At 36.5% G+C, this 12159-nt stretch overlaps 1 long non-coding RNA gene across 1 annotated transcript; it reads right to left on the bottom strand.

The window, feature by feature from the left end:
• Positions 1-6472: 6472 nt before the first annotated feature.
• On the bottom strand, positions 6473-10901 carry LOC310715931. The gene is made up of 3 exons (XR_014530449.1): positions 10621-10901; positions 7766-7834; positions 6473-6775 (listed from the first exon to the last, which is right to left on the bottom strand). It is a non-coding gene; the product is annotated as an uncharacterized lncRNA (long non-coding RNA).
• Positions 10902-12159: the final 1258 nt, after the last annotated feature.

Raw genomic sequence — 12159 nt, forward strand, 5'->3', positions numbered from 1 at the left:
CTTTTGCGGATCATTCTCTGTAAACCCTAGAGATGGTTGTACGTGAAAATCCCAGTAGATCAGCAGTCTGAAATACTCGTCTGGCACCAACAACCATGCAATGTTCAAAGTCACTTAAATCACCTTTCTTCCCCATTCTGATGCTCGGTTTGAACTGCAGCAGATCGTCTTGACCATGTATACATGCCTAACTGCATTGAGTTGCTGCCATGTGATTGGCTGATTAGAAATTTGCGTTAAAGAGCAGTTGGACAGGTGTACCTAAAAAGCTGAATAATGTTTATGTGTATTATGCGGATTTAAACTAATATAAGCAATGTTATATGTGATCTGAAGCACATTAGCATATGGTTTGTGCTCTGACATGCACTGTTAACTGTGGGACCTCATAAAGACAGGTGTGTGCATCTCCAAATCATCTCCAGTCATCTGAATTTACTACAGGTGGCCTCCATTCAAGTTTGCAAAGATTTAAAACAAAAGTATTTTACGTTGTCATTATGAGGTTTTGTTTGTAGAATTTTAAGGAAAATAAAGAGTGTAATTCATTTTGAAATAAGGCTGTAACATAATGTGGAAAAAGTGAAATGCTGTGAATACTTTCCAGATGTGGCTCCAGCGGTTAAGGCGCTGGGTTGCCGATCGGAAGGTCTGGGGTTCAAGCCCAGGTATCACCAGGCTGCCACTCTTGAGCAAGGCCCTTAACCCTCTATGCTCCGGGGGTCCCTTACGAGGGAAATATCAAGGTCAGTGACGTCGGAGTGACGTGGGGCCGCCTTCCCGTGGGCTCACCACCTGCAGGAGGGACCATAAGGGACGGTGCTGTGAGGATTGGGCAGCAGTCGAAGGCGGGGGCCTGCTTGGACTGCTGCCCCCGCGACCCGAATTACGGATAAGCGGGAGAAAATGAATGAATGAATGAACTTTCCAGATGAACTGTATATTTATTTGGAGTTCATTTTCAACCAGCATGTTCATGAAGCTTTGGCTAGTTTAAGTAACTGTACTGTGATTTATAAATATATATATTTACTAAAGCTTGTAAATCAAAATATACTAAAACATAAAAAAAAAACACGGGGTTATAATTGTGTTTATAGCAATTAACAGGCACACACACACACACACACACACACACACACACACACACATACGCTGCCTACAATTTAAATAATGTTAATACATCATAAAGTTCTTTAGTAATATTAGCTGGCTAGCTTGTTGCTAACAAAACACAGACAACCAATAAGTAAGAAGAATTAAATATTTTGGGTGGTAACACTAACTCCACTACATCTTATTACCCTGTCACTCAATATTATAATGCAATATTTACAGTCAGATTTTTAGTTGAGTTTCAATAATTTTCCTCACTTCAAATATTTCCAACAAAAATTGATCATTGATAAATAAAAACAGCTATAAAATGATGAAAGCTGCTTTAACTGGCTGTAAGTTGCTGATGTTTCTGGTGTAAAGGGACGATTCAGGTTCTTCACTTCAGTGAGGAGTTTTCTCTGTTCATCAGCTGTTTCAGGACCCATTTTCTTCATTATGTTCCTGAAAGTCTGTGGGACAAAAAAGACACAGGAACATCATAAATTTGTGTTGAAATAGAACTCACTCACATTTTCAGATGAAAGGAAGTCATAAGACCAGACCTAAGAATAGGTGCATTTACATGTAGCATTGGAATTGATTTAAAAGTCCAATCCGAATGAAAATGCTCCATGTAAACACCTGAATCAGAATAAAAAAGCCCAAACCGAATGTAATTGTAATGGGTTTGAGAGGGGTGGGATAAACCTGTTTATAAACCAAACAAAATACAAATTCTGCCATGTAAACACATTAAACCGATTAGTGCCATCGATAAGACCAATTGCTTGAGACACAAAATGCGCTTCCTTAAATCTCCATGCGATTTTGGAAGCCTCCTGTTCACCTGGCATCTGGATCAGATCTCGTATCAGCTCATTCCCTTGCAGAATTTGTAGATGAACGTTTTAACTGTGCTCTTGAGAACAAATTAATTTGGCACAACAAGGATTTTGACAAAAAGGTGTACATGTAAACGTGGCTAATGGTTTTCAATGAAACAAAAAATCCCAGCCATAAAGATTAAGTACCACAAAGCACACATGATATTAATATATTAATACCAATGAATTTTAAATGTTGTTCTCTAATGAATGTATCCAGTCTAAAGATCCACCATATAGAACACAAGCAGAGAAAAGATGATGATGATCAGGTGATCAGGAATAGCTCTGTTCTCAGTCATGCTCTCATCATTGACTCCCTCTGTCTCATCCACGTTAACCCCAGACTTCTTACTGACTTCTGCCTGCTCAGTGTGACCTTCATAAACTAGTCTACATCTGTGGTGTGAGAGAGACAGGAAATGATACACCAGTGGATTGAAAAAGCAGCACAATGACAGAAAACAGTGCAGTGAGAAAAAGAAACAATAAACATATCACCAAATACATTAAAACTAAAGTAACGAGTCTGATTTAAAAATGTTAGAAGTAGAAGTACAGATATTTGTGTAAAAATGTAATGAGTGAAAGTAAAAAGTTGAAGTAAAGAACTGATTCCAAAATTTCTTCTACTGAAGAAGAGTTACAAAGTATTTGTACTTCTTTGCTTTCCACATCTGCTCCTGACCTTCTGATCACTAACCCAAATCTGGAAATCTAAAGTCACCTGAAGAGATTTGACCAGAGTCTATATCACCCACATACTGTAGGTCTCAGTGCAGGATTATTCCCAAGCAGTGTGGGAGACGGCCAAGAGATATGTTCCAGGTAGTAAAGGAGCAATGCCTGCTGTAGAAATCATGAAGAAAAGCAGGAACAATGACACCTAGTGATTTAAAAGATTTATAATCACACACTTGATATCACCCAAATGAGGATGAGGTTCCCCTTTTGAGTCTAGTTCCTCTCAAGGTTTCTTCCTCATAACATACAAAAGGGAGTTTTTTCTTGCCACAGTCGCCCCAGGTTTCACCAACAGTCGAGCCAAAAAGATAAACAAATGCAAAAGTAAGCTCCCTATGGTCAGCCTCTTTTATTTCAGGATTACAGGAGAAAAACATGAGTAAAGGGGCTCCTGGCTGATGAAGCCCCCGAGGACACTGTAATGTGTGTGTCAAGTACAAACATCTCACTTTTGCTGGCATCTAATCAGAAGACGTGGCCACATCAGCAGGACTGGGATGAGAAAACTGTGAATAAAAGGAGAGTTGTCACCTTGGTGAATAATTGGGTATAAAACTCCAAAGTACAATTAAAAAACAAATAAAACAAAACCTAATCTATCAGAATACAGATTTAAAGAAAAATAAGTTATCATTCTCTTAAACCAAACATTCTTCATAAGATGTTTTACAACTAACAGTATTCTTCACGTAAAACTTACTGCAAGTGTGTGATAAACATCATCAGATTTCCGGCCTGCAGGGTCGAGAGCTGCATACGTGTCGTCTTTAGCACTCAGCCCAATGTTCTGCAGAGAGGAGGGGTGGAGAACATGAGCAGGTTCTGCTGAAGATCTTTACAGTAAGAGTTTATTATGAACAAAGCAGCCACCTGATGGACAGGTGTGTATTAACTCACCTGATGATCACCTTCATCTGCCTTTTTCTTCTGTCTCCTGCATCTGTTCAGAAAAAGTCAAATATTTCACCATCAACAGCGTCTTCAGAGAAAATAATCATGAAATAATCAGCACAGTTTTTCTCACCTCAGCCAGAAGGGGGCAGAGAGAAGAGCTCCAAGTGCAAAAATACCAAGTCCAGCAGCCACATACACAATTACAGAACCACCTTATAGTATACACACACACACACACACACACACACACACACACACACACACACACACACACACACACACACACAGAATATATACAAAGCATAAGTACAAATATTTTCATGTTTATCCACAAAGTACAGGATGTATGATGGAGCAGTTATCAAACAGGAACATCTAAACATCTCTCACCAGTTATAGTGATGGACACTGCAGCTGATCTCTCAGAGCCGAGTTTATTCTGAACCTCACAGTAGTACAGTCCACTCTGTAGAGCTCTGTAACTCTGTCCTGATCCTACAGGTGATGATTCTTCCTCCTTAAACCAGGTGTAGTTCTCCACAGGTGGGTTACTGTCACTGCTGCAGGTCAGATTCACCGAACTTCCCTCCACAATCTCACCAGAGGGACTGATGGACACGTTCTTTGGAGGATCTAAAGAGTTCCATGATAAGAGTGTCATACTGTAATTAATGTTTTTTGTTTCTTTTATCAAGGCATTTAACCATTTTAGCACTTCACACCACTCATCAACTTCAAAATTATTTTGAGGATCTTGTTTATTAGGATAAATAATCGTGTCTGTAAACACTGTTTGAACTTTTTCTTTTAACTGGTCAAAATGGGATTCAGTATAAAGTTATTTATCATATCAATGTTTCCTAAATTTAACATGAAAAATGCTCAATGTGGAAAAAAAAAAAACAAACTCAGTAAACACATTAATAAAAAAGCAGACGATGTACAGAGAAGCACATGAGTCCGGAATATGAAAATATCTGAAAAGAACATGTTTAATTACACGTTGATAATTATTTATTTATTTATTTTTTTGTTTGTTTTTTACAATAGACAATTAAAGAAAAATCTTAACGTGGTTTAATGAAATGAGCATTTTTAAAAGACCAAAACTCAACCAAACTGTTTGTACACAATATGATTTATTATTAATGTGTTTACTGAGTTTAGTCTTTTAAAATCTCTGTATTATCACATTAAGCCATGTTAAGCTTTTTCACGTTAGTCGTTTTAGAACGTTCCTTCCATGTGAACTCCTGGACACTTGGTCAGGAATTTGTGTGGCATCTTCAAGTCTACACCATCAAGCAGCACAAAATACATTTACCTTCTCACTGAACCTGTTTTTACAAAATCATTAATCACACACTCAAAGTTACTGTAATTACTAAATGTAAAGTTACATCAAGGGTTCAGGTGAAGATGTTCAGTCTCTCCATAGTGTTTTGTTTAATAGATAAAACTTCAGCTGTGCATCAATATGAATCTGTATGCAGAACACGGTGTGTTTAGGAGGAAAGTACGTGTGGTAACAGAGTGTAAATGGAGGGTGGAGTCAGGAGAAGTGAGTGATGAGGATCCCACACCAGTACGTGTATGTTTTAGTTCATGAAAAGTGAAATCACGAGAATGAACATTAAGATTCCAGTTTGCTTTAAGCTCCGTTTCATTATTTTAATTGTGTATTGTTTTACTTTATTAAATACTGAGCTATAAGTAATAAAAATCTAAATAAAACTCACATCTGACACTGAGGTATTGAGCAGGAGATGGGAGATGTTCAGATCCTCTTACAGCACAGTTATAACTGCCTGCATCCTCACTGCTGACCCTCTGCAGGTGGAGTTCGTTGCTCTTGAAGGTGTTTGTGGTTAAATCATGTGTGTTTTTGTACCAGATGAATGTTGGATCAGTCAGACTGCAGGTGGTTTTACAGGTCAGAATGACTGATTCTCCCTCTGTCACTTCTGCAGGAGCGATCAGCTGAAGATCTTATACAATGAGAGAAACATTAAATCTGCATCAGTGAATAATCACCTGCTCATTTACCTCAATCACCCCACCTGTGTGTGTGTGTGTGTGTGTGTGTGTGTGTGTGTGTGTGTGTGTGTGTGTGTGTGTGTGTGTGTGAACAGTGGTAAACTGTCTGTTTTGTGTTTTTGTGTCTTCTATGTACTGATAATTGAATTATTTAACCAGAATTAAATGACAACAAAATCAAGTAAATAAATATATAAATATAAATTAGTAGCAGTTTTAAAGTTTTCTTACATTTACCATGAATTAAACCAGATCTATTTTATTACAGAAATATGTTAACATTTATATTTCATTTTTTCATGTAGGTTTTTGACACAAACACACACTCATGTACATGAGGCTCAACATCAAAATAAATCTACAGAATCACAAGTCAAAATTCTGTGAATCTTTCTTACTTTTAAACAAAATTTCTGACATCATGAAGCTGTTATTATAATTATTTTTAATCTCTGATTTGCAGATTCTGTTTTACTGTTTATTTATTACTTTTATTTATTTGTTTTATTTTAACCTTTAAAATGTTTCGCTAATTAGAACATTGAGCAGACAATCTTCTGTAAATCACCTGAACTACAAGCAGAACATTTATCAGATCCACAAGTAAATTTGTGTCTGTGTTTGTAATTTGAGTGAATCAGAGTTTTGTGGTGTTTCATGAAAACAGTAATTCAGTAAAAACATGTTCGAGTTTTAATTCATCTGTTACAAAACTCCTGTAGCTAAAAGGAGATTATGGTCTAAGTGACACATGTAGAGAATAAGATGATTTTATTTACCTGTAACTCTGAGTGTAATTTCAGGTTCACCCTGAAATTTATCTTTAGTTGTTATGAATCTGAAGCAGTACATGTGTTCATCTGATTTCTTCACATCACTCAGTCTGAGGGAGAAGTGATTCTGTTTATCTCCTAAATACTCCACTCTGCCTGAGTAACCTGATTCATTACGCAGATCAGTCGCTTCTACACCCTTAACTGGGTTTATAAACCAAAACCTCTTTATCACTGTAACATCTGTTGGATGTGTGTAATTGGCCTCCATAACCACTGTAGATCCTTTTACAGCACAGAGATGTAGTTTACTGTATTTCACACTCCATTGATTCCCAAGAGCTCCTGAAACATGACACATGAAAGAGGTGATTAGAGATCATTATCCTGAGCCCCATAAAACACTGAGTTATTTTACAGCTTCTCTTCTCTCCTCTGGAACTCCGGGGCAGAAAAATACAAACTATTCTTTACTACTGGAAGGAAACTGTGCAGGATTTAGACACAGGGGTGTCCAAATTATTATTATTATTATTATTAATATTATTATTATTATTATTATTATTATTATTATTATTATTATTATTATTATTATTATTATTATTATTATTATTAATGAGATTGTGTATATAATGTATTGATAAACCCCAATGATTTAATATTACATTTCAGTCTCTGATCTAAAATCAGCATGAGCCACAACTGACTCACGCTTTAATAAAACATTTACCACTGAATAATGTACAGAATACAAATATTAATAATTTTTCTATTTTTACACTGTCATTTTTGCATGAATAATCTACATTTAATATCTGCAGGGTACATTAGATTCAACCTTGTGATTATGACTATATAATATTTAGCTGGTTGAACATTTCATGTCTCTGGTGTGTGTAGCTGTGATTTTTATGTAGATGTGCACTGATGAACAAAAGCAGATGCAAGTGCTGGGTACGAATGTTAATTATAATAAACATGCAGATACTCCAAATCAGCAGGCAGAGACAATAACATTAACAGGAAAAAACCTGATTATTAGCAAAGATCATTAACAAAACAAAAACGTAAAAGCTTAGTGAGATTGAACATAATCAAAAGGAAAACAAAGACACCTGGGATTAAAGGCATGAGCAAATAAGGATCAATAATGAGACTGGGCGGAGACGTTACATAAATGAAAACAGAACCATGTGGAACCAGAACACAGAAATACATACTCATGCTCTGACTGCATTCGCTTTGTGGTGATTAGCGCTAATATGCTTATGCATGCACTAAACACTGCTGCAAATGGAGGATGAGGGTGAATTCTCTCGAAAATGTAGCACTCACCTGAGATCATCAGGAGGAAGATCAGAAAAAAATGGGGCACCATTTTGAGGGACATCTTCACTAAGGATTCTATAGAAAAATGTTTAAAATTAAAAAATGACTTGAAAAAGTCGAAAATAGCTTTTTTTTAATTTGACAAAAATAGAAGTTACTCTTAAATATATTTCAGATTTATGGAAGGAGACTCCAGTATCAGAGCTTTGTAACAGTCAGAGGTAAAGCTGTAAAATATTCAGGACAGAGGAGTTTACACCTATTTTTATAACTGACATATATCCCACATATTTTGTTTTACAATGGTTATAATTTGTTGTAAATATATTAATATTGTAGTGTCTGGCACAGGCCATTTAGACTTCATGTCCCAGGCATTCCTTTTAACCTATGACATCTACATCTTAATCAAAAGGTGAAACATTTATTGGGGGTGATATATCCGTTAAGGGTCACACTCCCCCTCCGAAGACACTAAACACGGCCCAAATCCTAAACTCTTGTTTAGTTTACCGGGACCCATTAAACAATAAAGTCATAAAACTCATGAAACAATCCAAACTCGAAACCTAATCCAACATGGCTGCTTGTGACAAACACACACAACCGGCTCCAGAACGTTTGGATTTTACCACAAGACAGATAACCCCCTTTTGCAGATATTCTGTTTCACACACACACACACACACACACACACACACACACACACACACACACACACACACACACACACACACACAATCACACAGTCACACACACACAGTCTCACACACACACATACACACACACACCACCCCGAAAGCCAGATAACCCCCCTGGTCTCTCTGGTTGAATTCACAGCGACCCTCAGACCATAAAACAATTCACTCTCGGAACTCGGCCCCAGTACGTCTGTTTGTGACACACACACATATGCAGACACACACACACACACCAAAAGGGAGCATTCTTTTATTAATTAAATAATAAATAGAATGTCCCACTTCACAGGATACAAACATACATCTTGTTTGTATTTTCTACTATAAATAAAGCAAGTGTTTAACTCTACATCAATAATATTTAAACCTTAAAATGTTTAGCAATATAACTCTGTGTTAAATGTTGTCTCTTCTCTTCTTAAGGCTTGATTGACTTAGAAGTATCTGTTCTTTACTTTCCTGACAAGGGTGCATTTTATTTATCAGAATACAACATTGTATTAACATCAGTTAATTACTGATCTCTGTAAGTTAATGTACCTCTGCCTTATACTGTCATTCCTTTTCATGTTTAGTATCCAAATGACCGCAACATTATCTGTTTCTTTATTTTTCAAACAATGGTGCATTTTATTTGATCATGAAATGTACCATACCGTCTTAATTCACTTTGAATAAAACTTTAAAGTCCTCCTAAAGCAAGTATAGCCTGGAAACCATGCCCACAGATGCATGAACAAAGGAAGTTTTTCCCTCCAAAATTTCAGGCCATAGCATTGGCCATTCCCCCAAGGATGGGTGGGGTTCAGGACCTTTAAAACATCTTGAACCCAACTAATCATTGTCCAGTCAGAGTGCAGCCAGGTCCAGTCAGAGTTCAGTCAAGAGAGCAACTCGCTCACTCGGCTCGACCGGAAAGGCCCGGAGAGTCGGACGCTTCGAACAGCTCAGCAGCGACTCTTCGGGACGAGATCTCAAATCTCTTTTGAGATCTTTCAGCAAGCTTTATCTTTAAAACACCAACTGCTCTGACCTTCAGGAGAAGCTGGGAGAACATCTGACTCCATCCTAACCGACTCGTCCAAGATTCTTTTGTCTACCGCATCCGGACTCTTGTGCAAAAAGTCAATGCAAGTAACCGGTTCACTAACTAATTTAGATGCGTGTAATGTTTGAACCCTTAATATTAAGGCGAATTTAAATTTCCGTGACGTTTCTCAGTTAGGATGTGATTAATTTGAAGTAAGCGGCCTTTCCTTTCTTTATCTCCTTCTTCCTTTCCTTTCTCTATCTCCTTCTTCCTTTCCTTTCTCTTCCTCCTTCCCTAATTTCAACTTTCTTTTTATTTTATTTTAATTTTCTTTATTTCTTTTTGTTTGTTTGTTTGTGTAGTTAGTTTTATGTTGTGTTTGTCTCATTCATTAAACGCCGTATTTTTCATAAGTGATGATCTCTGAGTACGTTTCATAAATGAAGTTCCTGCAACATCAGGGCTGAACTACATGCTCTATTTCATTTAATTTAATTTACGGTATAAAGTAAAAGGGGGTTACGTCTTTCTTGGCCAGGGAGATACCTCTTTTATAAAATTAATATAAAATTATACTGTCTGTTTGCCGGACAAACAGACAAATAAGTGTAATGATAATTCCATTACCGTCAATTCAACTTAATTTAAATATTTAGGAGTAACTAACCCGTTATAATTACTTATAAATATTTACCTTTCTTTGCGAGCTAAATTCGCTACATATAATGGTGGAGAATGCGGGCAGACTGTGCTTCCAACTACATACTCAATTTATCTGTATTATAAGTTTTTCCCCCTAACCCCTCAGTCGCTACAATATCTAATCATGTAGTCACATTCAGAGTTTCTAAATTGTTTTAAAACCAGACACAGTCACAATATCATAATCATAATTTATTAGAATGTTGATTTTATAACTCCATTTTTCTCAGCACTGAGAGTCGATCAGTAAAATGTTTACAAAGTGAATAAAGAAAAAATAATTTCAGTAATTCAGTAATTTATTAATTCATTCAGTAATAATCATTTACACTAAATAAACAACACTGATCCTTTTTATGTTCAGGAAAAGTAGAGATTAAACTAATGAGTAAATTTAATGACTACAAATATAATAAATAGTTTCTCACCGTGTTCCTCGACCTTCATGTACGACGACCAAACAGAGAGTAAAGAAAAGTGTGAGAGTTGAAGGTTGTTTCAGACGAGTTGTTGCTTTTTCCTCTTTCTCTGAATTTGTTGCTGCAAATGAGGAAGGTTTGTTTTCTACAGTAAACACGTCGAATTGTGCTCATTACTTTTTTTAATTGTCTAAGTCCAGAAATGTGAAAAGAAATGGAGAGGTGTTGAAATGAGGCCACTGCATCTTCAACTGCGGAAGTAAAACACACAGTGTGGTCATCATCACCCTAAACCACTAAACACACACAAGCAACAAACACAAGTGTTGAGCATAGAGTCATGACTTTTATAAAAACTATCAGTTTAATGTTTATATTAGGTTTGATTGCCATATATAAGTTTATCATTAGGTTTATCTACACTTCATTGTATCATTGTTTTCAGTATTGTCTTTGTTTTAAGTTGAAAGTTAAAATGCTGATTATTGGAGGAGCCTGTGGGCCTCTGAAGACAGAAACAGCAGATTTTTGCTCCTCAGGATGGAACACAGTGATTATCATAGCAAAAAGAGGAAAGAAAAATCAAAGGAGCCAAGTGAAAGGACAGTTTTATTTAAAGTTTAATAGTTTTCTGTAGCTTATTACTGAACTGAAGCTTATCAGTCCTGACTTCCTGTTTTTTTTCCCCCTTGTGTTCTCTGTATTCCCCACCAGATGTCGCCATTGTGTCCCTCTGTCCCTCATTATTTTCCTATTGTTTCCACGTGTCTATTCACTCCCGTGTAGTCTTTGTTTATTGATTTCTGTTTTGTTTTGCTTTTTCCTGAGAGGATTTTTCACGTTCTTGACATTTTTTCCTTTTCATGTTGTGAAATCTTTCATGCTATTTTCTATTGCTGTGTTTTCTGAACATTCTAATTAAAGAATGGATTCTCCAAACTGTCCGAGTCTGTCTCTGTTTTTAGATTCAAACCTCCCATTGACAGACTGCTAGAACCCCGACCCTGATATTAACATTTAGAGAAAATGTTTTTGTGGAAAGAGAATTGTAGGCAGTAGCACTGCACAATATTTCTCATTGTGTAGTTGCTCAAAAATAAACAAATAATTACAAAAATGATAGAAAATAACTCACTGGAGTCACTTTTAAAATACATTTTTGTATGTGTTATTTTAATGTAATGTAGTTTTTATCTGACATGCTTTAATTTGATTCGCTGACCACTGTTAAACACTGATCATGCTTTATTACATTTTATTTTATGTTTTTGTAGAGTCAAGTAGAAAAATAAAAGCTGAACAGTATTCTAAAAGGGAACTGGGGTGTGATTTTTACAACTGGCAACTCACGGTATGATTTTCTGATATTGAGTGACACACAGCAGAGCATCTCTTGTAGGGAAACTATTTCTTTGGACGCTCCGTCTGCACCAGATCAAAAACCCGCCGGCACCTGACTGTAGGCAAATTGGTCCCTCTGCCTGTCCTGCAACAACCATGGTTACAGTTGGGGATTGATTTTGTGACGGATTTACCATGGTCGGGGGG

The sequence above is a fragment of the Silurus aristotelis genome, assembly GCF_946808225.1.
Source record: "Silurus aristotelis genome assembly, chromosome: 20".
Lineage (NCBI taxonomy): Eukaryota > Metazoa > Chordata > Actinopteri > Siluriformes > Siluridae > Silurus > Silurus aristotelis.